At 39.5% G+C, this 24,563-nt stretch overlaps 1 protein-coding gene across 19 annotated transcripts in view; it reads left to right on the top strand.

The window, feature by feature from the left end:
* Positions 1–24,563, top strand: part of MSI2 (musashi RNA binding protein 2) — a 378,049-nt gene that overhangs the window by 166,120 nt on the left and 187,366 nt on the right. Inside the window, exon 1 of one of the 19 annotated variants that reach the window (XM_084651249.1) lies at positions 11,552–11,709. The exons of the other annotated variants lie outside the window; for them this stretch is intronic. The gene's annotated coding sequence lies outside the window, so the exon portion shown is untranslated. Of the gene's footprint in view, positions 1–11,551; positions 11,710–24,563 lie in introns of those variants that run through there. 19 annotated transcript variants of the gene reach the window in all.

Below are 24,563 nucleotides of genomic sequence, written 5' to 3'. Positions count from 1 at the left end.
GTACTTACATTTTAGTGTGTAGTATTCAGAGTAGTATAAACAAGTCATTGTCTGTATGAAATTTTAGTTTGTACGGACTTTGCTAGTGCTTTTTATGTAGCCTGTTGTAAAACTAGGCAAATATCTAGAAGAGTTGCTGGTACTCATGGGAAGACCTCTACATACCCCCAGGGATATATGTACCCCTGGTTGAGAACCACTTGCTGTGGGGCCTGAAACTACCCGGCAACGTCTCTTTAAGTTTAAGGCTAGAGAGTATACTTCATTCCTATCTTATAGCATTTTGCTCACATGACTGTAAGACAGGATTTCTTTTCTTTATAGAGTTTGTTCCCAACAGAGGAATTTATTTGAGAAATAAGTGCTTCTGGTTAGCTTCTGTATGGATTAGATCCAGCTTTAAACCATTGCCATGAGTAAAATTCATTGACTGCAGAGGAAATAAAAACAAACATTTCCTGACATGGGGCACTTCCGTCCATGGACCAGTGGGAATTATTTTCCTTTTTAAAAAAAACAACAAAACAAAACTATGGATTACACTGAGCTCAAACTTGGCAGCCCCTGGCAACATTGCAATATTGAAATGATTTAATTGTTAGTGGATACAGTGGAATGCCTTGGATACATGTGTGTGTCTATATACATGCATATGGCATGTTTGTGTAATTTAAAAACTTAAGCTGACTGCAGTGAACTTGGAAATATCTTTGTTGTGCAAACACTGGGGAAAGCATATTTTTCATAACTTCACATTGCAGCTTAAAAAAACCAAATCTTTTTTTACATTCTTGCGACTACACAGAAGCCCTGGTCAGCCCCTGAGAAGTATTTCTATTGCTCCTAATATGGTTTTGATCATAGAAGGCTGATGGAACCAGCTGAGCTCATATGGACTGGGCTTTTGGCTTTCATCTGAAAAATTTTTTCATTAACAACTTTGCTCAAGGGGACATAGTTCAGGCTGGAGTCATGTGGATATTTGCACCGTTTGCACGCAAGCCTATTTGCATCTTTTGTTTTTTCTTTTATGGGCTCGGGAAGGTCACACTGCAAGACCTTCCTCTTTGATCCAGTTTTTTCCACTCTAACCAGGATGACACTTGCAACAAGCACCACTGTCAGCAGAGTTTCCGGCAACCAGGGAAAGGAGATGAGCTAAAGACCTCTTTCAGTCTATTTGGGACCTCACTGTGCCAATGTTATTTAATGTGTAGGAGGAACTCATGTGTGACATTAATGGGTGCCTGTACAAAACCCTGAGGGTGTTGCAAAGCATGTGATGCCTGTCAGGAGTGGGTAGGGGAGTATCTTGGAATGCTGCCTGTTAGCCAGAGGATGGTGCTGGTTAGCAAGCTGTAGACAGAGGAAATGATCCCTTGGACCACCATGGCAGGGGGGAAAAGAGGGCCAAGAGATGGAAGAACCCCCCATTTTGTTAATTCAGAATCTGCCGTGAGATCAACTGTGAACAGCTTCTCTGCTTCTGTTTTCTTTTTTTTTTTAAAAAAAAAAAAGAGAAAAAAATTCCCTTGCAACAAGATTCTTTTGTGTTTTTTTTCGCCGCCCGGAACATTTAACTTGTACACGAGTTAAATGATACTATTTAAAAAAATAAAAGGAATGGAAATAACCTTATACAGATGGGCAGGGGAAAGTGCGATCTGCATCATCTGTCCCCATGATGTGGTGCACGGTACATCAGCGCGTCAAAGACACTTCACATTTGCTTCATCTAAGAACCCTTGTGTGGAGACAATACTGCAGTACAACCGTTTCTATGGTTTTTCAAAGGACTGTGATGTTTGGGGGTTTTTTATAGCTTTTTTCTTCTTTGTTTTTGTTTTTAAAATCTGCTGGGCTTTTGCTCTTGCATATTCGATTGAGTTGTGTTTAAAAACAAAACAAAAAACCTCAAAACACACCACCTCAATAACCCACCCACCTCCACTTCAGGAAATATCCTGGCTCACTTAATTGTTGGAGATATCAGGCTCTGTAGATCATCTGTTTCATGCTCACAATAGGCAGTGATATTTTATTTGGAAAGGCTTATTTGTTGGGGAACGCTCACAATGCATATTCTGGGCTGTTCAAGAGGGCAGGGTGATTTTCTGAAATGCCTGGAGAATCACCTGTATTTTATTCATGCTGTTCTTTAAAAATATTAATAAATGAAAAAAGCCACCAGACCCCTTAGCAGGGTAGAAAATGAGGAGTAAAATTGCCTATATTAACAATGGTGCAGGATGGGATGCAGTCGTTCTGTTCTGGTGAACCTTTAATTGGCACAAAAGGGCAGTTTAGCCTTCATCTTTAAGGAAGAATTGTCAAGCAAAAATGGTAGTTGTCTGCCATTCAAAAACATATAGGGCTATATACTCTGATTTGCATCCACTTTTCAGCCCTTTAATAGTGCTGTATGTTACTTGCTTGGTGTGAAAAGAGCTACTAATGAAGATGCCTCTCTATCTCTGGTGCTATTTCTGCAAGAAGTATAATTCTGATTCCTGGACTGGGGACAGCAGTCTTACCCCCTTGTGTGTTGTCACTGCAAACTAAGGAAATTCGAGAATGAATCAGGATGTGACTGGAAGAGTTTCAGTGACCACCTTAGAAATCAGTCTGATATGTGGTGTTGCCAAGCTCTGCTAAACTGCTGCATTTCATACCAGAGGTAGCTGAAGTGTGATCCCTGTCAGTAAAGTTTGCATATTCCTTTAAGGACCAGATTTTCAAAAGAATTAATCAGCCAGCCACTGTCATTTGGGTGCCTTAAATGGGAGCAGAGTTCTTCTGAAAAATCATTATTAGTAATACAATGTTGTCATTGTGCTAGGCAATAATGATTCGTAGATATAAAGGCCAGAAGGGGACCATTGGATCATCTGACCTCCAAGAAAGGACAAGTCACTACCTGGAAGTGCTTAGAAGCTAAATAGACAAGACTGGCAGAGGGCTGGTTACACACAGCTCCACCCTTTTAATTAAACGTATGATGTTAAGCCAATGTGATTTGTGTGTGTAGATCCGGCCAAATGGCGGGGGAGGGGGGAAGAGACAGAGATGAAGCAACTTATTTAAGGTCCCCCACAGGAGGTAAGCGATAGAGTTGCAAATAGAACTCAGGTCTCCTGACTTCTCGTCCAGAGTCCCATCGACTAGATCAGTGGTTCTCAACCAGGGGTATGCAAAGGCCTTCCCAGGGGTACGTCAACTCATCCAGATATTTGCCGAGTTTTACAAGAGGCTACATAAAACGCACTAGCAAAGTCAGTACAAACTAAAATTCATACAGACAATGACTTGTTTATATTGCTCTATAGACTGTACTAAAATGTAAGTACAATATTTATATTCCAGTTGATTTGATTTATAATTATATGGTAAAAATGAGAATGTCAGCAATTTTTCAGTAACAGTTGTCTGCAACACTTTTGTATTTTTATGCCTGATTTTGTAAGCAAGTAGATTTTAAGTGAGGTGAAACTTGGCGGTACTCAAGACAAATCAGAATCCTGAAAGGGGTTCAGTAGTCTGAAAAGGTTGAGACCCACTGCACTACATTTAGAATGCATCTGATGAAGTGAGCTGTACCTCATGAAAGCTTATGCTCAAATAAATTTGTTAGTCTCTAAGGTGCCGCAAGTCCTCCTTTTCTTTTTGCGGATACAGACTAACATGGCTGCTACTCTGAAACCTACACTACTTTTGATCACTTTGGCTTGAAAGGTGCTAGGTAAACAAAAAATGCTATGAACCTAAGTGTAAATAGCTTCCCCTGAACAAAAAAAAAAAAACAACCCTATTTGTCTTACACCATTCTCTTTTTCCTTTTTATCCCTCCACCCCACCATAAATATAACCTTTCTCATATTTTGTTTGACCAGAGTATGGATGTTCTGAATCGTCTTCAGTTCAGTCAAAGAAACAAGAAATTTCTTCTTTCAAAGAAGCCTCTTGAAATGAAGGAATTCCCTTGTTTGGAAAAAACCCTGTTACAGAATTCTACAAGTAATTCCCCCATATACCACAGTCAGTCCATTGTATGATGTAGTGTTTTGGATCATTATGGTTGTATTTTTAATAAGAGTTTTCTATCTCTGCTATTTTCGGGAGCAGGGGGGCACCTAGCTGGAAACTTAGTAGTGTCAGATGCCACAGGTGCTAATAAGACGCCTCGGTGAACGTTTATTTTGACTCCTGAGATGTAAATGTGGAATTCAAGCCTCAAAGAGTACCTGTAGTCAGTCTGAGACTTCTTACCACTCTTCCAGACACAACTAATTGTTAATGGATTCAAAGTCTTGCAGGTACGTAGAATACTGCCTGCAAATGAAACCGTCTGCTCTCAAGTACTTGCATAATGACAGGTTTCAGAGTAGCAGCCGTGTTAGTCTGTATCCGCAAAAAGAAAAGGAGGACTTGTGGCACCTTAGAGACTAACACATTTATCTGAGCATAAGCTTTTGTGAGCTACAGCTCACTTCATCGGTGAATGCATCCGATGCAGTGAGCTGTAGCTCACGAAAGCTGATGCTCAAATAAATGTGTTAGTCTCTAAGGTGCCACAAGTACTCCTTTTCTTTTTTCTCAAGTACTTGACTCTGCTGATCTGAAATGGGTTTCCTTCTAAAGTGTTTGGTGCTTTGTGTCCGTGCCTAGAAAATGGCCATGATCAATATAGAAGTAGTTAAACTGGAATTAGTCTTTTTATTATTATTTTATAGCACTAAAAGGAGGCTTCTCTTCTTAGGATGGAGGGTACTGTGAAAAACGGTGTTAAAACTGAAGCAGTTCCCCCCAACGAGGAAATGTTTTGGGAAGCACAGCAAGTATCAATTGCATTATCCTGCCTAGTATTAACAAATACTAGCCTATATTTACATGAAGGGAGTTATTGCACAAGTCTCTCTCGCCCTGAAGTATTGGGTTCAAATCCTGGCTAAATCATATAAGGCGGGAGATCATAGCCAGGTTGTTAGTTTAGTATCTTGTGCTCATTTCTTCAATCATACCATTGTCTCAATAAAAGCCCAGGATTTGAAGCCTGTTTACAGGTCAGGACTGGTGCAGTAGCAGAGCTGTGTGGTTTAGAAGAGGGGTGTGTGTGTGTGTGTTGAAGCCTGTTTACAGGTCAGGACTGGTGCAGTAGCAGAGCTGTGTGGTTTAGAAGAGGGGTGTGTGTGTGTGTACACCGAAAGAGCGCATGCCTGGGCCTGAAATAACAGGGTGCTGCAGGTCAGGGGTTTGTGTGTGTGTATGTATACCTCTGCTAAAGTCAGGTTGGCCTTTTGAGGAACAGCATTGTGTGTCTTCTTCAAGAGAACTCTTTAGTGCAGAGTCAAGTTGTTCTCTGTTCCTAAGCGGCTCTTCCAGTTCAGCTTTACACAGAGCTAAGGCTAGTGGTTAGCAACTCCTGGAAGAAGCTATAGAACCTGAACAGTTGGCCATTTACAGCAAACAATGTAACAGCGTGTCTTAGCCTTTAGGTTAGGCAGTAATAGCAGAGATCTGGCCTTTCGGTTTCATTGAAGTGCATAGCAACCTTTTAACAACAGAGGAGCTGCAGTGATTCTTCCTGAGAGGGTGTTGAATGCTTCTTGTTGACTCAGGGGGTCACCAGCAGCACACTCAGTTTCCATGCGACTTATGGCACATAATTAAAACTTCCTGACACAATAATGAGTAGTTCTACTTAAAACCTCTATGCTGCCATGTGAACGGTTCCGTTCTGTCATGTATTGCTCTTGTCTCGGGGCTTACTCATCCCCTATGCAATGCCTTGTATATGCTAAAAGGAGGCGGCTTTGGAAAATGTGCTTAGTGGTGGGAGACAGAGAATTAGCCCTGGTCTATGCTACAGAGTTAGGCCTACTCAAGGCAGCTTACATAGACCTAACTCTGAAAGTGTCTACACTAAAATGTCACTCCCGCCGATGTAACTCGCCAGCTACGCTGACTTAATAACCCCACCTCCACTAGAGCCATAGCACTTAAGTCGACCCAGTGTCAGTGTAGACACTGTGTTACTTACTTGGACTGTTGCTGGCTTTCAGGAGCCATCCCACAATGCCCCACGTTGACAGTTAAATCTGTGCAAGTGCTCCTGGTGAGGGCGCGCACCGCCAACGCAAGGAGCATAGTGTGGACATGCAAAATTTAATTACGCTGACATACAGCCACCACAGTATTTTAGGTTTCAGAGTAACAGCTGTGTTAGTCTGTATTTGCAAAAAGAAAAGGAGTACTTGTGGCACCTTAGAGACTAACCAATTTATTTGAGCATAAGCTTTCGTGAGCTACAGCTCACTTCAGATGAAGTGAGCTGTAGCTCACGAAAGCTTATGCTCAAATAAATTGGTTAGTCTCTAAGGTGCCACAAGTACTCCTTTTCTTTTCACAGTATCTTAGGTTGACATAGTTTTCTAGTGTAGGCATACCCTAAGTCACAGAACAGTGCTGAAACCAGTGAACCCGTCTGTATGGAGCAGAGTGCACAGATTCTGATAGCAACAGCTATGTTTTCAACAAGTGGCCATGCTTCTGGTTTTGTATGTAGTGTATTAAACAGCTGGAGAAGTGACTGGCCAAGAATGGCCTCTTAAAGGACTTGGGTCTTTAATAAGAGATGCTCAGAAATTTATTGGAAAATCCGAATCCCATAGAAGTTTAAATTTACCATGTTTATAAATCAACTGAAGGATGGTCCCAAGGTTAGGGTGCTACATTGGGCCTTGTGCCATCTGGGTTCAATTCCTTGCTCCACCCAAGATTTCTCTGACCTCTTGTTTGTTCGCAGTGGTCTCTTTCTAGGCTGGAAAGAGCGCTCAGGTTATCATTCCAGTTTAAAGAAAAGGAGTACTTGTGGCACCTTAGAGACTAACAAATTTATTTGAGCATAAGCTCAGTTTAGAACATTATGATTTGGTCAGCTTAATTCTGTGACAATGGAATTGATTCAGGGGTTTTACTTGAATGGGGGCTGCCTTTAGACTTCTGTGAGGTCTCTCTTAAATCTCTGCTTCTCGAACATTTTATTACGATTTTTTAGTTTGGAAAACAGTTGCATTTTGGATTTGGTCAGGTGAGCTCGCTCACTTTTATCTTTTATAGAAGGATGCTGACATTTGGATATGACAGATACCAGTATTTGGGGATAGACTGCTAAGAGCGGAGTTTAACTGGCCTTTGCTTGTTGTTGTCCAGCTGTGTTTCAGACAGCAGCAGAGACTGTGAACAATACAGAGTGAAAAGAAGCGGAGATTTGAAGTGTTTTTCTTTCTGTGCCTGGGTTCTTGGAATCTGACAAATTTTCCTTTCTCTGCCAAGTTAGGTTAATAAAAATAGCAAAACAAGGTGGAGTCAACACAGCTTGACATAATTCCCGTTTTGGCGAAGGGTTACTTTATTTTTACTTGGGATTTTGAAAGTTGCTGACTAACGAACTAATTAAAAGCCACTCAATGCCATGTTGTGTTTACTGTGGAAGCCCAAATAGTCTTTCCTTTGTGACCCCAAAACATTATCAAAGTTGGAAGCTCGCCCCTGTGTGAAGTGGACAGGGGAAGAGATTTGAACCTCTTCAGTACATAGAGAAGGTGTAAAGAAGAGAGGAGCTGTCGGGGCACAAGTGCTACTCTGATATAATGGTTCAGTTGTGAATAATGTAAGTCCCTTATAAAAATGCTTTTGACAAATTGCTGTACAAGCTTTACTTTACCCAGTAGAAGCAGTTGGCATTGCTGTTTTGCAGGTGGGTAAACCGAGCCATAGAATTTCAGGATTTGCAATGGAGCCAGAGAATAGTGGACATCCATAAACACCTTTTGAAAATCCCTGTTATCTTCCTGCCTGAGATAAGTTAGTGACAGAGCCTGAAGTAGATGCCCAGAGCCAAATTCCACTATGTTGCTCTTCCCACTAGATAAAACTGCTTCTGAAGCCATGTGTGCACGGGTGCTGTGTGTGTAATGTATCAGAACAAATTCATATATCTGTTTAACATAATGTGTAATTCCGTCTGCAAGCAGTACTCTACTATCCTTAAATCGGTATCAGAAAAGTTCCCTTGCGCACTTAATTTTCTGTCACGGCATGTTTCGTGTTTTTGTGGGTGGTTTCTTAACCTGCCCTTCTCCTAGCTCTGTATAATTTCAGACTGAAATCTGGATGTGAACAGGATAGTTTTTTGATATGTTGGTAATTTATATGCCTAGCAACAGGTTTCTGGTATTATTGTGGGAGCTATATTTGTGTAGTAGATTCTTACTTAAAGGTGCTTTTTATGTTGAGATCCAATATTTGTCCTGCCTTTTTATCTTCTGTCTGCTGGTAACATTTGTATAAATCTCTTGCACGCATAACTAATGCTTAAATATTGGGATTTTTTTTTTTAGTTATCTAGTTCCAATGAGCACCTCTAAAATAACAAGCCAGCATATGAAATCCTGTTTTCTAAGTCTCTCTAACAACAGTAACAACCAGTGACTATAGTCCAATACTGATGGGCAGCCCTACAATACCAATCCAGCATGTGCCAAAGCATGGCTGACAAAAAGCTTTTTATTGTTTTTGTTTTGATAAATAATTAACTGATGTGATAAAATATTCCTAGCTATGACCAAAACCTGTAGCTAGGGAAATGGACCTTTCCTTTCAAGCTTTGAAGAAGTTGCAAAAGAGGCTAAAATTAACATTTTAGGCTAACATTTCCAAAGCCGCACAAGAAATATGGACATTAGTTCCAGTGGGAATGTGGCATTCAGATCCACTCAGTATCTTTGTTAATCTTAGCCTAAATTAGGATAATAATGTGACATTCTTCCTCATTTTTTTTAACCCAAAAGGCAGCCTCTCAATTGGAATCAAACCTGAGAAACAAACCAATGACAGGAAAGTTATCATAGCTAGTGAGATGAGTTTTTGGCTATAGATTTCTGGAGAGGCTCCTTATCTAGTTCTTTAAACTGTTGACTCTCTTTGGTTTGAAAGCTGCAGCCCACAGCACTGCGGAAACTCATCTGCGACTTGTAATGTATATCGAATGGAGATATCTGTTCTCCTGAAGAGGCATATAACGAAAATAATCTAACCTATTCCACCCAAATAAATAGGTCTGAAAATAAATCTTTCGTTGTATTGTCTTTATAAATATCCTTTAAATTGAGTCCGAGTGACAAGATGTGCTCTTGAGCCACTAGAAGAGTAGCACGGATAATGTCAGAAGAGCCTTTTCAAATACATTTTATACCCCAATTGTCATTGAAACTATACTTATCTTCCTCACCCCCATTCCCTCTCGCTCATAACTAGGTCTCTTTGGAGATTTTAAAGTCACAATTGGTAGAGCGAAGATGACACTATTTCTGCCACATAATACTTCTGAATGCTACTTGGTTCATTCTTGATTTGTCCCGAATATCTAGCAAAGAAAAATATTTCTCTTTGGAGGGGTAACAGGGAATAAATACTTCCAGGAAGCCATTCTCCTTCATCCAACCCCCCTCTCCTCGATAATCCACCCAGGTTTCTCTTATAGGAGGCAGACAGTAGAAAATCTAGTGGGAATTGACCTGCAGTGAACACAATAAGAAGCCAAATAAATCTATACATTTCTCTCTTTTTGAGCATGGAGTTTTTTATATGCTTATTAGATTTTCAAATGTTACTCAGCTTGATTGCAGCCTTTTATACAAAGGAGTTAAGACATGGATATAAAAGATAATAGAACTATAAATTGCAAGACAGGTTCTTATGAAATCAGTAAATTATTCATTTAACAGTTCTCTCCTTGTTAATTTCATGTTGCTATGGTGTCTCAAAATGGAGGACTGTAGGTCATTCTGCAAAACACAGGGCTTGCACAAAATGTGCGGATCCTTGTGGAAGGCAGATAATGCATTACGCACAACCTTCAGCTGGATGATAAATTGCCTCTTTATCTAGCGTTGTCCAGGGAGATCCACTGAAGAGAACTGAAAGAGATGTTTCACACTAGCTAACATTTTTTGGAATTAGACCAAAAATCTCACATCTCAGACTTGAAATCTGTTTAAGTATGCCTTGACTTAGTGGCATCTCTTCATGGTCTGTCTCTGGAGATGGACAAATCACGACAGTTTTAAAGATAACTTTTCAGACTGGTTTAATGTTTATATATTGCTTAATTGGTTATTTTAGATGGCCAAAGAGTTGCATGGGGAAAATGGATTTTTTTTAACTTACTGTTTCTTTGTTTTAAGAAGTGTTTTTGTTTTTGACACAATTAGTGATGCAAAGAGAAAAAAAGGTATTTCATAGATTGCTAATTCATAGATTGTTTGCATATATCGTTTTCTTAACCTCACTGTGTTCTGTGTTTTTAATGCCAATAACTTATCTATTCTGAGGGCAGAATGAATGTTAAAGTGACCATTATAAATTTAAATCCTTCAAGCATATTAGACTTGGGGCAAAACAGCATTATTAGGGAGCAATGGAAAAGAATCCCACTTAGTGCTGATGTTCTGTTGTTAAGAAATAACTGCATTTGCCACAGTCTTATATTTTCAGGGTCAAGGAATAGTTTGAATTGTCAGCATTGGTTTTAACAAACATATTTTGCAAAGCTGCAAAGAGAGAACCTTGAAAACGATGTTATATTCTGATAGTTGATTTGAGCAGGCACCACTTCAGTCACAAATTCTTCCAGACACTCAAACAGATCTTGACTTTGTTCAGTGGAGTAATATGACCTATACAACAGGTGGTGCTAATGCACAAAAAAGGGGTCGATATATGGAAATGGCACATACAGAATAAATTTATGAAGCTTGTTAGATCTGATCAAGTGATGTGGAGTTTCAGTGGGGCTACCAGTTTCTATTAATTTTGTTAGTTGCATTAAAAGTTCCCACTGTGCACCATCATCATCATTCTCCAGCCAAATCCCAAAGGAATATAGCCTCCTTGCAAATCAAGTGCTCCCAGATTGAACTGATCTTTAACTAGTTCCTTAAAATAGTCTGACCATATGATCACTGGCTATGTAAAGGAATTCCTTGGTATATGCGCTTTGTAACTAATTGGTCTTCCATCCTAATAATATATCTGTACCAAGAAAGTCACAGAAAATGACTATGCAATTCCACAAATCTTTGGAAAGCACAAAAAATTCCATAGAAGGGAACAATCTGGCAGTGGCCTGGGGGAGGATAAACTAGATGGCCTAAATAGGTCTTTCCTATATCTAATTTCAGTGATTGTGTACACATTTCTCTTCACCTTCAAGCCAGGGTGAACAGGCTTTTTGCTGAGATCTAAAAAAAGGGTGGAAGGAGTATGGAATCCCCCTATCAGCCTTAATAGCACAGGGCATCTCTGCAGCCCAACCCCTGGGCACCCCTTCTGTATTATCGCCCCTGGATTCATTGACCAGGGTGCCTTGCAGTCCTGCGTTGAGCTCTCCATTCCTGACTTTGCTAGTACGGAGCTGGTACACTTTCCAGCTCTGTGGCATGCAGAGAGTGAGCAGAGTTACGTTCATACTCGCTCAGTCTGGCTTGGAACAGCGACTGTTCCACTGTTGTGGTGGTATTCTGTAGCACTGGGTTAATTTAGCCCAATAGACACCCAATTTGAGATGTGTGATGGAATAACTGTGGTCTTTGCATTGAGTAATCTTAAATCTTCCTACTCGCACATGTGCCAGGAGCTGCTGCACTTCAGGTAAGAAGATAATGATCTCATCATTAAGATGCGACTAAAGCTGGCATTACTTGTTAGGTCAACATATTTATCTTGACATATGCTGCAAAGTTATTTTTAGAGAGTGGCTGTCTGTCCTGCCTATTGCTCCTGGTAGGGATGGAAGAGAGAAATAGGAAAACTAAAAGCAGCCTGACACAAACCATTTTTCCAAAGTAAAAGCTCCCTGCTCCTTAAAAAGACAAGTGTTTGGCCAGCAAGCCTTGTTCTAAGATGAGTTCAGCAGCAAGGACTCTTGCTTCTTTGCTGTTGATTGACTTATCCCTTGCCAGCAAGTTTAATTTAAGTCAGTAGAAATCCTTAGAGTTCCTAGGCTCATGAGTGGATAATATGGTCTTTCTAAATAAAGCTTCTCTTTAACCCTCTGTGTGTGTGTGTGTGTGTGTGTGTGTGTATATATATATATATAGGATGTACTGTCTGATTGGGCTGCATATGTCTAAAAGCTTACAGTTGGGTCTTTCAAAAGCTGCTTTAAGGGATTTGGACACCCAGTTTCCATAAAAATTAAAGAAAACCATACATCCAAATCTTATAGATGGCTTTGAAAATGCCACCATGTGTGTGTGAGAGAGAGAGAGAGAGAGAGAGAGAGGGGTTAAATCTCTCACTTCAGCTGGATGACATGAATGGAGTCATGCCAGTTAGGGCTAGATCCACAGCTGGTGTAAAGAGCTGAAAATAAGCCCAGTATCTTGCTAGCATTTTCTCCCTTTCAATAATGCCCTTCTACCCCATGCAACAGCATGTTGGTTCTGTGGTCTCAAGCTCCTGGGTTTTCCAAAGCTGCTATCATGCTACTACCTGTATTTAGCTCATTGTCACTGCTGGGTAAAGTACTTTAGAGATACTTGGGACTTATAATAGAAGCTATCAGAAACCAAGGTCTATCTCTATCAAGGGCATCCACGACCCATAGGTGGTGAAATTACTACAGGGTAATATATGTAAATGATGCATCAATCAGGCAGCCCAGTTGGTAGCTTTTCTGTAATCATGTGGCTTTATTTTGAAGACTCTTTGTTTGTATCTTACTTTTACTCTGAGGACTGTAGAACCAGTGTAACTATCCATTTCCTCTCCCCGATAATGCCACATCCCTCATTTTTGCTCTTACTGGAGAATGAAAAGTGCTTTAACTCTTCTAAAATTCACTCCTTCTGTTTTGCTATCCCTTCTGAATCAGGGCTGTGGGAACTTGCTTTTCTGATTTCACTTGTCTGCTTTTATAGTATATACTAAATAACTAAATAACGGCATTTTAGAGTAGCAGCAGTAACTTACATAGTGTCTGACAGCCACATACTCGCTTTCAGGAATTTATCATTTAAAGAGAGAATTTTCAATAAGGCTTGGCGTTTCTTAGCAGTTGACTTTTGTCACTGACTTCAGTAGAAGCAGATTTAGGCCAGTGCTGAGCCATTTTGAAAATCTGAGGAATATAGAAAGTAGCGTGCATGTGTGTGTTATCAAGCAATGTTTTGATCCAATGTTCTGCCTGTTGCAACTTTTTGGTATTTCAATTGTTGTCAGATAGTGTTGCCAACTCTGATTTTATCATCTGTTTTGTTATATCTGGTGTCTTCTGAAAGCCACAGTTCCTGGATTCGTGTGATTACACAAGAATCTCAGCTTTCATTTTTAAAAAAAAAAAAAAAAGTTTCTAGCTGCCTTAGTTCCAAAGAGAAGTTTCAACATGTGAACCTGAAAGGCTCCAACACCAGCAGGCAAATAAAATATATTATTTTTAAAATTTCATGATTTTTAAGCCACTCATATGATTTGGGGATGAGGGGTTATAGAACATAAGAATGTCCATACTGGATCAGACCAAAGGTCCATCCAGCCCAGTATCCTGTCTGCCAACAGTGGCCAATGCCAGGTGCCCCAGAGGGAGTGAACCTAACACGTAATGATCTAGTGATCTCTCTCCTGCCATCCATCTCCACCCTCTGACAAACAGAGGCTAGGGACACCATTCCTTACCCATCCTCACTAATAGCCCTTAATGGACTTAACCTCCATGAATTTATCTCGTTCTCTTTTAAACCCTGTTATAGGCCTAGCCTTCACAACCTGCTGAGGCAAGGAGTTCCACAGGTTGACTGTGTGCTGTGTGAAGAACTTCCTTTTATTTGTTTTAAACCTACTGCCCATTGATTTCATTTGGTGGCCCCTGGTTCTTATATTATGGGAACAAGTAAATAACTTTTCTTTATTCACTTTCTCCACACCACTCATGATTGTATATATCTCTATCATATCCCCCCTTAGTCGTCTCTTTTCCAGGCTGAAAAGTCCATAGAAAGGCATAGTCTGTATAAAACAGAAAACAGCCAGAAAGAATTCAGTGATTAAATTTTCCAGAACACTATAGATTCCACCTCAATCCTCTGAAAAACATGGTAAAACTGTCTGGCTGCGTTTTTTCTCAGAGCTTGTGCTGTGTGGGTACAGCATTCCTCCTAATTTCCCTGGCCTAAACAATTGTGTATTTGTGCTGTGTGATATCCTCCACACCAGAGGTAACTGGTTGGTTCTACTCTAAAGATGTATGTGTGTGTGTGTGTAGGGCCTCTACATGGCAGCTAGGGGTGTAAATCCCAGGTTGGGTAGACATAGGCATGTGAGCTCTGCTCAAGGTATCTCTTCAAAACAGCCATGTGGTCACAGTGCACTGGCAGCGGCTCGGGCTAGCCGTGCATGTATGTACACAGAGTAGTAGCACGCCACTTGTGCCATTTAGGCCCTAACTCAGACAGAGCTCACGCATGTATATCTGCCCAAGCTGCAAATTATACATGGCAGCTACTGTCTAGACATACCCAAAAATCCAGAGTTTGAGATGTGCTATGTAAGTGTAGGATGTGCTTGGATATTTGTCTGTTGCTAGAAGCATAAAACTAAATAATGTAGAGCTTCACCTTAGTGGTTAGAAAGAGGAACCAAATAGTGAGGAGAAGTTGCCCCCTTTTTTTTTAAAAGGAAAATAGTTAGAGCAAGTCTTTGGGTGGCCAACATTGCTTATCTGGCAAGTGAAGGAGGGAAATAGGATGCAAATCAGTAAGTCTAAGCATGACCCTGTTACAGGGTGCATTGGCTCTTTAAAAAAAGGTTACTGCCCAGAACCTTGGAACATCAGTGCTGGATCTGGAACCTCCCTTAATAGGCCAGCACAACTTGAGACTAGCCTACAAAAGCATACGGTCCTTCAGCAGCAAGCTTCTCTTGCCTGTGCTTAAGGCAAATAAGGTTTCCCATGAAATATCTGACAAGGATGGAACCGTAAATAATGGCTCCATATACATCTGTTCCCAAGAGCTGCTTTTATGTGGTAATTTGCTGGAGAGAGATTCAATCTAGTGCGATTTAAAAATATTATTTAAAAAAAACCATGTTTTCTTTCATAGGTTTAAATGACACCAAGTCAGGGAAAGCTGAAAGGGACATATCCTGATTGATAGTAATTTCGGTTGCTTTAACAAGGCATTTTATATTTCTGCACAGCACTTTATAAGGAGAAATGTAGAGTCTTATTCGAGTTGTCAGTAATCCTTATGTAAAATATGGAAGCCATTTATATAACATTACAAACTGAGCCTTTATGGTGATTAAGGGGCATAAATCAGTAACGAGTAAATAATGTAAAATATTTATTTTCCATTAGCTATTTACTCACTGGCATTAATACATTGGGAAAGGCCTCTGGGTTCTGTGATGAGAGAACAGAAAATAAAACATTTCAGTAGCATTCTGGCTAATTACTACTGACGTTTTTCTAAACAGGTTTCGCATGTATTTGCTAAACAGTGCACAAGGAAAGAAATAACACAATTAATTGTTGATAGGTGCTGAAGAAATAGGATGAATGGACAAATCTGAGGGGAGGAAATCATTAAAAACTTTTGTGTATCCTAAAACTTGTCCACAAATGAGGGAAAATCTGTTAATATGAAGTTAATAAAAGCTTTATATGCCAGATTTTTTAAAGTTCTCAGTACCCACAACTGGAGCCAAGTTTTCAGAAAGGCTTTGTGGCCCAACAGATAGGGCACAGCACTGAGACATAATAGACCTGGGTTTGATTCCTGTTTCTGATGTGTTGGGTGACCTTTGACAGGTCTCATCACCTTTCTCTGCCTCAGTTTCCTCTCTCCCACTTAACTCCTCTTGTCCGGTTATACTGGATTACAATTAGCTCTGACTTCTTGTATTGAAAAACAAAGTTATGGGGATAAAATTACAAGAGGGAGGTAATCTAGGCAGAATATCAGGAAAATGTGTCCGTCTTGTCTGAGACAGAGAAACTGGCCCTAATCCTAGCATTGCACCCTCATTTAAGCCAAATGAGCTCTGAATATCTCACAACGGTGAGTTCACCTGCGTGGATCAAATTGCAAAGCCAGAGGCATAAACTCACTGGTGGAAGCGATATCACCCTCATTTCTCAGGACACTTATACCTAGGTTGGGAAAAGCACTAGCAAAATATTGTAGAGAATGCTTTTGTACCATTCCCTAGGAGGGATGAGCTAGATGTAATCAACTAACACCGTTCCCTTTTGTAACTTCTTTGAGCACTTGAGTGACTGTCCTGTGCCCTTTATCATATAATGTTTTCACCACACACTCCAGAATTAAATATGTACAATTTCCATGAGACTAATCATCCCTGTTTAAGGGCTATTTTAGAAGGTGTTAATTTCTGTTGCAGTTGCAACACCAGCAGCACTCAGCACGTTTTCCCCTCCCTCCCTGGTACTTGATTTGGCATGATCCATGGAGCACTGTTTTTAGCCCCTCCGTTCTAAATAAAAATGCAGGGTGGTGGTGTTTTTTTGCTGCAGACTCCCAACGAGCCAGAAAGAGGAGTTGATGCTTTTTGTTTGGAGAAAGCTGCCTCAGTCACTTTTGATATCTTCTGGGTATTTCTTTTTGTATGCAGAAACACAAAGCACAATTAGAATATAGTTATATATCCTCATAGTTATTAAAGCTTGGATTAACATGACATAAAGTTTTGTCTGGGGAGTCTTTTGCTATGGCTCAGGGAGCATTTTTGTATGACAGTAATAGGCTACAGTTAATATACTTGAATGATACTAGAATCTGTGTAATAAGACAGAACAAAAGGGGTTTATTTGAAGCAGAGTTACAAAGGTGGAATTATCATTGTGAACAATCCACTGAGATCGGAGCTTAATTATTGTATCGTGTGTTATTTCAGCATAATAAAGTGCAGTCATCAGAGCAAAGTTAAAAATAAAATCAGGGGGACATCTTGTCAATCATCGGGATTGATGCATAGACCTGTCACCTTCTTCTTAGCGCCAAAATCCTCCCTTTGCCCGTTTCCGCAGTTTGTTTGATTTACAGAGCCCTGCTTGCCATGATTCAAGGCTCTTTCATAATGTTTTTAGGACAGATTCATTGCTGGGATGTAATCCATTAAAGTAGCTTTTGGCAAAAAAAAAATAAATGTACTTTTCAGGTTTGAAGGCAAGGAATTTAAAACAAAATATGTGAGGTTTCTTTTGTTCGTTTGTTTTTTGTTTTTAAAAGTATCTACTGACCACTTTAGAGAGAGAAATAGGAGGTTTTTGTTCTCTGGGATTTAAAAGAGAAAAAGAAATGGATAGGTGGGAACCTCCTTTTAAAAGCTGTTTTCCTAGTAATGTTAGTTAAAGCATAGTTCTTTTTCCATTCCCTCTTAATGTATTGGAAGCTAAAGGTGAATGATTTAAACTGGTCAGGGCCAGTAATATCTCATAACTATACAGATTTTATTTCACACCTATACCTATAACCTGTTAAATAGCTTAATTGTTTTGACAAGCCAAGGAATTGAAATAACTTGATCCATGAACTGCACAGTTTAAAAAAAAAAAAGAGAAAGAGAGAAAAAGAGAGAGATTGTGGTTTGCTCAGGTGTTAAACTCAAAGTGGTGCTTTAGAAAATCGCCAGTATGACCTGGTTTCTGCTGAAAGAGTGGCGGTATTCCACTGAATGTAAAAATGAATATGCAAGAGCAATGTCTGTCTGAACGGCTGACTCTGTCCATCATGGTTCACTTCCTTTTAGTCAGAAGTTAGAAGGCAGCTACCAGTTTATTTCAGGGAAATCATATGTTAGGATTTAGTTTACATTACATTACCACTGGAGCAGTGTGGGTGCAGTGGAAAAAAGAAGTGTGTAAGTATAAAAAAGAGACGCTCTTTTAAGAAGAAAAAATCCAAGTGTAATATATATATATATAATTACAATTAAGTGTGGTTGCAGTTAAATGGGTGTGTTATGTCAGTTCAATTACTAGGGCAAACTGCTTAGTGGTTAGAGTAGAGGTTAAAACTCTTGGGTTATTTTCTTAGCTCTGTCACTGAGCCTTTAACAAGTTGAGCAAATTGCTTAATGTCTGGGCCTCAGTTTACCTCCCCCCTTTTAAAAACAAAGGTTTAATACATCATGGAGGTGCTTGTTTGAAGTGTAAGTATTTGTATAGCACTTTGACGTCCCCTAATGAAATGTGCAACTTATCATAACTTACGCTCAGATAAATTTAATCTCTAAGGTGCCACGAGCACTCCTTTTCTTTTTGCGAATACAGACTAACACAGCTGCTACTGTGAAACTTCTCATAACGATTATATCCATTACAACTACATTATTGTTGCTGTTGGCCAGATGCAATTGCTTAAAATTGCTGAAATCTTTTTACTTGGTGTTTTATTTTTATTTTTGTAAAAGGTTAGAACATCCTTGCATTTCTTACCTCTGCCCTTTGCAGTTCATGTTGCTCTCAGCTTTAATGTTCATCGCAAATGTCTCTCTTTATACCACGATCTTGCCTGGGATGTCAGCTCCCCACTTTCCCAGTGGTCCTATGGAGTATGTGCAGTGTGATTGAATTCTCTTACTTTTGCACTAAAAATGAAACCTCTCCCTCCATGCAAAACCTCCTTTTTGTGAATAATAATAAGAACAAATGATCCTTTTATATGAATATTTTATCTTCATATATAAACTGAAAGAAAATAATTCCCTTTGCACCCAAATTGATGGGTTGATTTTAATAGCTATAGGAAGCTGAATGGCCTGAATTTGGAATAAATATTTGTCTTGCTGCAACAGGGCTTTAAATTAAAAAATAAATAAATCTAAATGTCATGATTACACCTTTGTGATCCCAGTGCTATCCAAGGGTAATTAAAAAATACAGCTGAAACTTGTTGCCTTTCTTGTTTTCAAATGAATAGCTAAGTATCTGTCAAAATGATGAGCGCTTCCATTGTTGACATGTGTAAAAACTCAATTTACCCACCAATAAATGCAGTTTATGGTCATTAAAGCTGTCTGAAAACAATATGACAGGTTTCAGAGTAGCAGCCGTGTTAGCCTGTATTTGCAAAAAGAAAAGGAGGACTTGTGGCACGTTAGAGACTAACAAATTTATTTGAGCATAAGCTTTCGTGAAAGCTTATGCTCAAATAAATTTGTTAGTCTCTAAGGTGCCACAAGTCCTCCTTTTCTTTTTGTGAAAACAATATGACACCTGGGCACAGCAGGTCACATAACCACTAGGAAAGTAGTTAAAGGGCACCCCATTATGTATAGGTACTGGAGAATGTGTGGCATGCTTCATCCAGGATCCTGAAGTGCTTTCTTGTATTTATCTTGGCAAATTTCCTTGCCTAGAATTTACTATAGCATACTTAGAAATTGGGAAATAAAGGACTCGAGAATAATAAAATCAAGGTAGTTATTAAAAACCTATTCAGGCAGACAAAAATATTGCATATCACAGATTTTAGTGCTGAAGTTAAATGTGGCTGTTTGCAACAACCTTATGTTTAAAAAATAAAAATTAATAAAAAATTCACATCTGAGAGCTTGAGTGATCAAAACAGCATAGCATGCCCAGCAATTCTCATTTTGTAAAGCACTTCAGACAAAAGGTACAGTGTAGGTGTAATATATTATTCATTGTTTGTTTGTTGGTATTGATGGTCACAATTACTGGTCACTAATGTTGTTGTTTTTCTGAGTTGCACAGGTTACAGGAGTATTCCCTACAAATGGTCGCTTGGTTCTTTCTTTAATTTACTAGTTTAAATTATGTCAGAAAATCTTTAATGGTCTGACCTAAACCCACAAAGTTCCTGCATATACTTTACTCATAGCTATTGATCCTTAGTTGAGGGTTGGTTTTTCACAAGTGCCTTGTGATTTAGGAGCACAAGGCCTAATAAGTCAAACAGTGCTTGTGCTCCTAAGTCACTTAGGCACTCCTGAAAATCCCTGCAGAATCCTGTTGAGCCTCATTATTTCAGCATCTCCCCCCATCCTGCAAATAGCTGATGTCACCAGCAGATAGAAGCCTTCACTGTGTGTCTTGGCTTTTGTGGGGTTTTCAGACCCTTAATGTGCCTAGCACTCATTTTCAACTTTAGTAGAATACTTGTGTAGTCGTTATTAAACCCAGTTTGGCAGTGGCGAACTAAGTCACTTAGGCACTCCTGAAAATCCCTGCAGAATCCTGTTGAGCCTCATTATTTCAGCATCTCCCCCCATCCTGCAAATAGCTGATGTCACCAGCAGATAGAAGCCTTCACTGTGTGTCTTGGCTTTTGTGGGGTTTTCAGACCCTTAATGTGCCTAGCACTCATTTTCAACTTTAGTAGAATACTTGTGTAGTCGTTATTAAACCCAGTTTGGCAGTGGCGAAGAGTTAACATCTGATGATTCTTTACTAGCTTATTCATGAAGGAGACAGTTTGGTCTGTTGCATAATAAACTGGACTGGGAGTCAGGAGGCCTGGTTCTATTCCCAGCTCTGCTACTTACCTGCTGTGTGGCCTTGGGCAGGTCACTTCAGCTCTCTGTCTTTCTCTTGTCTATTTAGATTGTAAGCTCTCTGGAGGCAGAACTGTCTCTCACTATGTGTATATACAGTGAACGATGGGCCCCTGCTCTCAGCTGGGGCCTCAAGCGCTATTGTAATGCAAGGCATAAATCAGTGTAATGAGTTTGGTCTCAGTTCAGTTCTCATAAAATAAAAGACCACTACAGTTGGCATGAATTTACCCCTTGTTAGCAGCCTGAGCAGAAGCCAAAGACAGGATTGAGCTATGATGCTCACCTTTGAAGAACCATGGCAGAGCAGGGTGGGGAAACTTGCCCTGCCGTTGTATGCCATGCTTGCTCTGTGGCTAATGAGAGGAGTTCAGACTCCAGAGCTTTTTTTCCAGTGCCTTTCAGGAGCGTGGCAATTCGCAAGTCCTATATTTAAAAAATAGTTTTTTAAAAAATGTCTGGATTATGAATTTTTTCCTTCAGTAAATAAGCAAACGAAATCGATAGATATAAACACAGTTGATTTCTTGTCTGTTGAGAAAAAAAATGGCTCTGAAAAATATCACTTAATATGCAAGTCAGTATATGAAAGGAACAAAAAAAGGATCTAGCAGGAAATAAAATGAAACTTCTTTTCATTACAGTGGGGGAAACTTAGATGAGTTTTTCTGTGCTAATAAACTTCCCTGTTTCATTTTCCAGCTGAGCCTTTTTCTGAAGCTGACTTTGGCAATTGTTCATATTTTTTTAAACCCCGTGCAATAAAAAAGCCCTTCATGCATCAGGAAACACAGTAATGTAATACTTGTCTTATCTTCACACTTACTCAGCAGGTATTTACAAAAGGGCAGTGGGAAAGTCTTTAAACTCTATCCTGTTACTTGCTCAGGATGTCTCCTAATAAGATCTACTTACCTGTCTGTGTTCTACACAGGGATTGCACTGCAACAGTATCTTGTTTTATATAATCGTTCTTGGGGTTTTTATTTTTTGTTCAATCCTGCTTTAGCCGAAGATACTTTCTTTACAATAAACAAGATTAGTTTTGTGCTGCTGCATGTCTGAGGGGCATTGAGTGAAAGACTGTAAGGTTATTACGGTTCATTTAGTAGATGAGAGAGATCTATAATTTTCTGTTGTGTATTTGCACTCACAGATGTGATAAAGAGGCTTGTGCTTAGTGTATTTTTCCAGATTTGTCGTGGACTGGATAAACAAGAGTTCATTAAAAGAAAAGGAGTACTTGTGGCACCTTAGAGACTAACCAATTTATTTGAGCATGAGCTTTTGTGAGCTACAGCCCGCTTCATTGGAAAGTGAACTGTAGCTCACGAAAGCTTATGCTCAAATAAATTTGTTAGTCTCTAAAGTGCCACAAGTACTCCTTTTCTTTTTGTGGATACAGACTAACAGTTCATTAGGTCTTTGCTGGTTAGTGTGATATAGTAACATGGACACACGCCATGTGTTAAGGATTGTGTTGACCAATGAGCCTCCTTAGTTTCCAGTTCGGAAATGTGCATTCAGGAAAGCATTTATCACATGCTTAAGTCCCATTGTCTTCAGTGTGAAAACATGCCTGTTTGGGAAGGGTGTAATGGGGACCCAAGCATGTGCTTAAAATTGAGCCATGCTTAAATGTCCTTCCTCAGTTTGGCCCCAATTCGGGAAAGGATAAGAATGTGTGGATTCTGGTGACAGTGGAGAGGACAGGACTGCATTAGCCTTGGAGATGAAACTCTTCTATTCCGTCATCTGAGTGTGGAGCAAGTTTGCACTTCTGTTCTCAGTTCTGTATCAGACCTGCATTGCAGCCTTCAGAGCTGGCTGTTTAGTGCTTTTCACTACTGCTAAATTCACTTTAAAATGTTCAAAAAACAGATTAAAGGGAAGAAAGGAATGGTGGAGGCAGTGTTTCCTAGTGGATAGAGCACTAGGCTGGGATTCGGGAGAGCTGTGTTCTGTTGTTAGGTCTGCCACTGTCCTGGAGGGTGACCTTGGGCAAGTCACTTCACTTCTCTGTGCCTCAGTTTCTCCATCAGTAAAATGGGGATAATGATACTGACCTCCTTTGTAAAGTGATGAAAATTATGTAAGAGCTAGGGATTGTTATTTTATTAAACTATAAAAGTAAAGGCTTTGCCTGCCTATATCAATTTTACTTCTTATTTCTATTGTTCCGTTTATAATTAGCAACAACCAGTTGCACTGGGATGGGGGGATTCATATAGTAATTAAAACTTGTGCTCTAATTACAAGCTGCTGCATTGAAAAATCTGTATTTACTGCCACAATTCTAAATGCAAAGCTTTGGGTGGAAAATTCCTTGTGCCGCTTTGGCCTGGGAGCCAACTTCCTGTCATTGTGGCTCAGCAAACCGGTCCAGACTGAGCTTAATTTAATTATATCATAGTTTCAAATGACGAAAGCCTCTTTAGTGAAGCCCAGAGAGTAGGGCAAATCTTTTAGACTTGTAGTCTTTTTAATCCGCAGTACCATTTAGAGCTGAGCTTTATCCCATAGAAAGTTATTTTTTTAACTGAGACTTTGTCTACACATATACACACTGTACTACTTTTAGCTATGCCACAATAGCTAAAATGATTCAATCCCTGTAATGTAGATGCAGTTATGCCTCCCTAAAAGTGCTTATAACGGTGTAGCTGCATTCCTGCATTGGAAGGAGAATAAATTTTTCTGGGATAATGCACCTGTATACCAACATAACTGTGTCCACACTAGAGGCAGGGATGTGGGTGAGTAGTACTGTATAGTTAAAATTATAACTATATTGTTATAAATATACTAACTAAATATATAACTATATAGTTAAAAATCACACCCTTTCTGAAATAGTTTTATCAATACAAAAGCTGTCTGTAGCCCAGGCCGAACGGACAGTACATCTTAAGTATTGTTTGGAAAAGAAAACAGATTGCCACGTTTAGTCCTCCTGGCATTAATATGCAAACGAGTGCTTTGAAGGGAAAAAGAATTATTTCTGCTGACGGCAGCTAATGTTCCGTGAAAGTAAAATCACAAACTGCCTTGCACCTGGCTTGCTAAAATGCTGAAGGAGCAATGTTCTATCCAGTACCCTGGTGGTGGCATTGCCTCAAAGTTCATAGTAGGGAAAAAAAGGCACTTTTATAGCCCCCTTCTTACTATGTGACACTTTTAAAGTTTAATACTGGATGACAGGATTTTTTAATGTTGGCTAGGACATGTGGGACAGATTTGACTGTGTCTGAGAGCATCTGATTGAATAGTGGAACTAGGGTAAACTTTCAGTGTTGCCAGCTTTTGCAGTCATATCGCAAGTCTTGTGATAGTTGGTATTTTTTATTAAAGCTCAAGTTCCTGGAGTGATGTGGTAAGATGAGAGCCTCCACTTTCATTAAAAAAACGAAAAAAAAAAAAGTTCTAGTCTTCACTATAGAGAGAAGCTTGAAAACGTGTAAACCCTAAAGTTTCAAATGACTGAAAGAAAATTAAAAAAAAGTTTCCAAATTGATTGGTTTAGAAATCATAATTAAAAAAAAAATCATGATTTGTTTTGTGCCCTACTCAATTTTTGAATGCTAGAATTGACAATTCTACTTATTAGCAAATTAATAGAAGTGGAGAGAATTGTGAATACTTCATTCATCCATGTTGAGAACTGGTCAGAGTGGGAGAAATTATTTTATGCATAGTTATTCAGTTTTGGGGAAAATCAGTCTAAAATGATGCATGAATTTTACTTGATCATGTCTCTAGAAATCCAAATGTGCAAGGAGTGGGTCTTCTGCTCACCGAAGAGGGCTGAGGGTTAAAATGGTAGGGTTTGCCACTGACTCTGGCTGTGTGTAAATCACATAAAGTATCTGTACCTTGGTTTGCTCATCTATCTGTTAAATGAATACGACACCCTCAAAGTGGTTTTGAGTCTGAGGACTTAGGAAAGATACTACCTATGCCAACAG

The sequence above is a fragment of the Lepidochelys olivacea genome (genome assembly GCF_965140295.1).
Source record: "Lepidochelys olivacea isolate rLepOli2 genome assembly, chromosome: 17".
Classification (NCBI taxonomy): Eukaryota; Metazoa; Chordata; order Testudines; family Cheloniidae; genus Lepidochelys; species Lepidochelys olivacea.
Note: the sequence above shows the minus strand (reverse complement) of the source record. Positions and strands in the feature narration are given on the sequence as shown.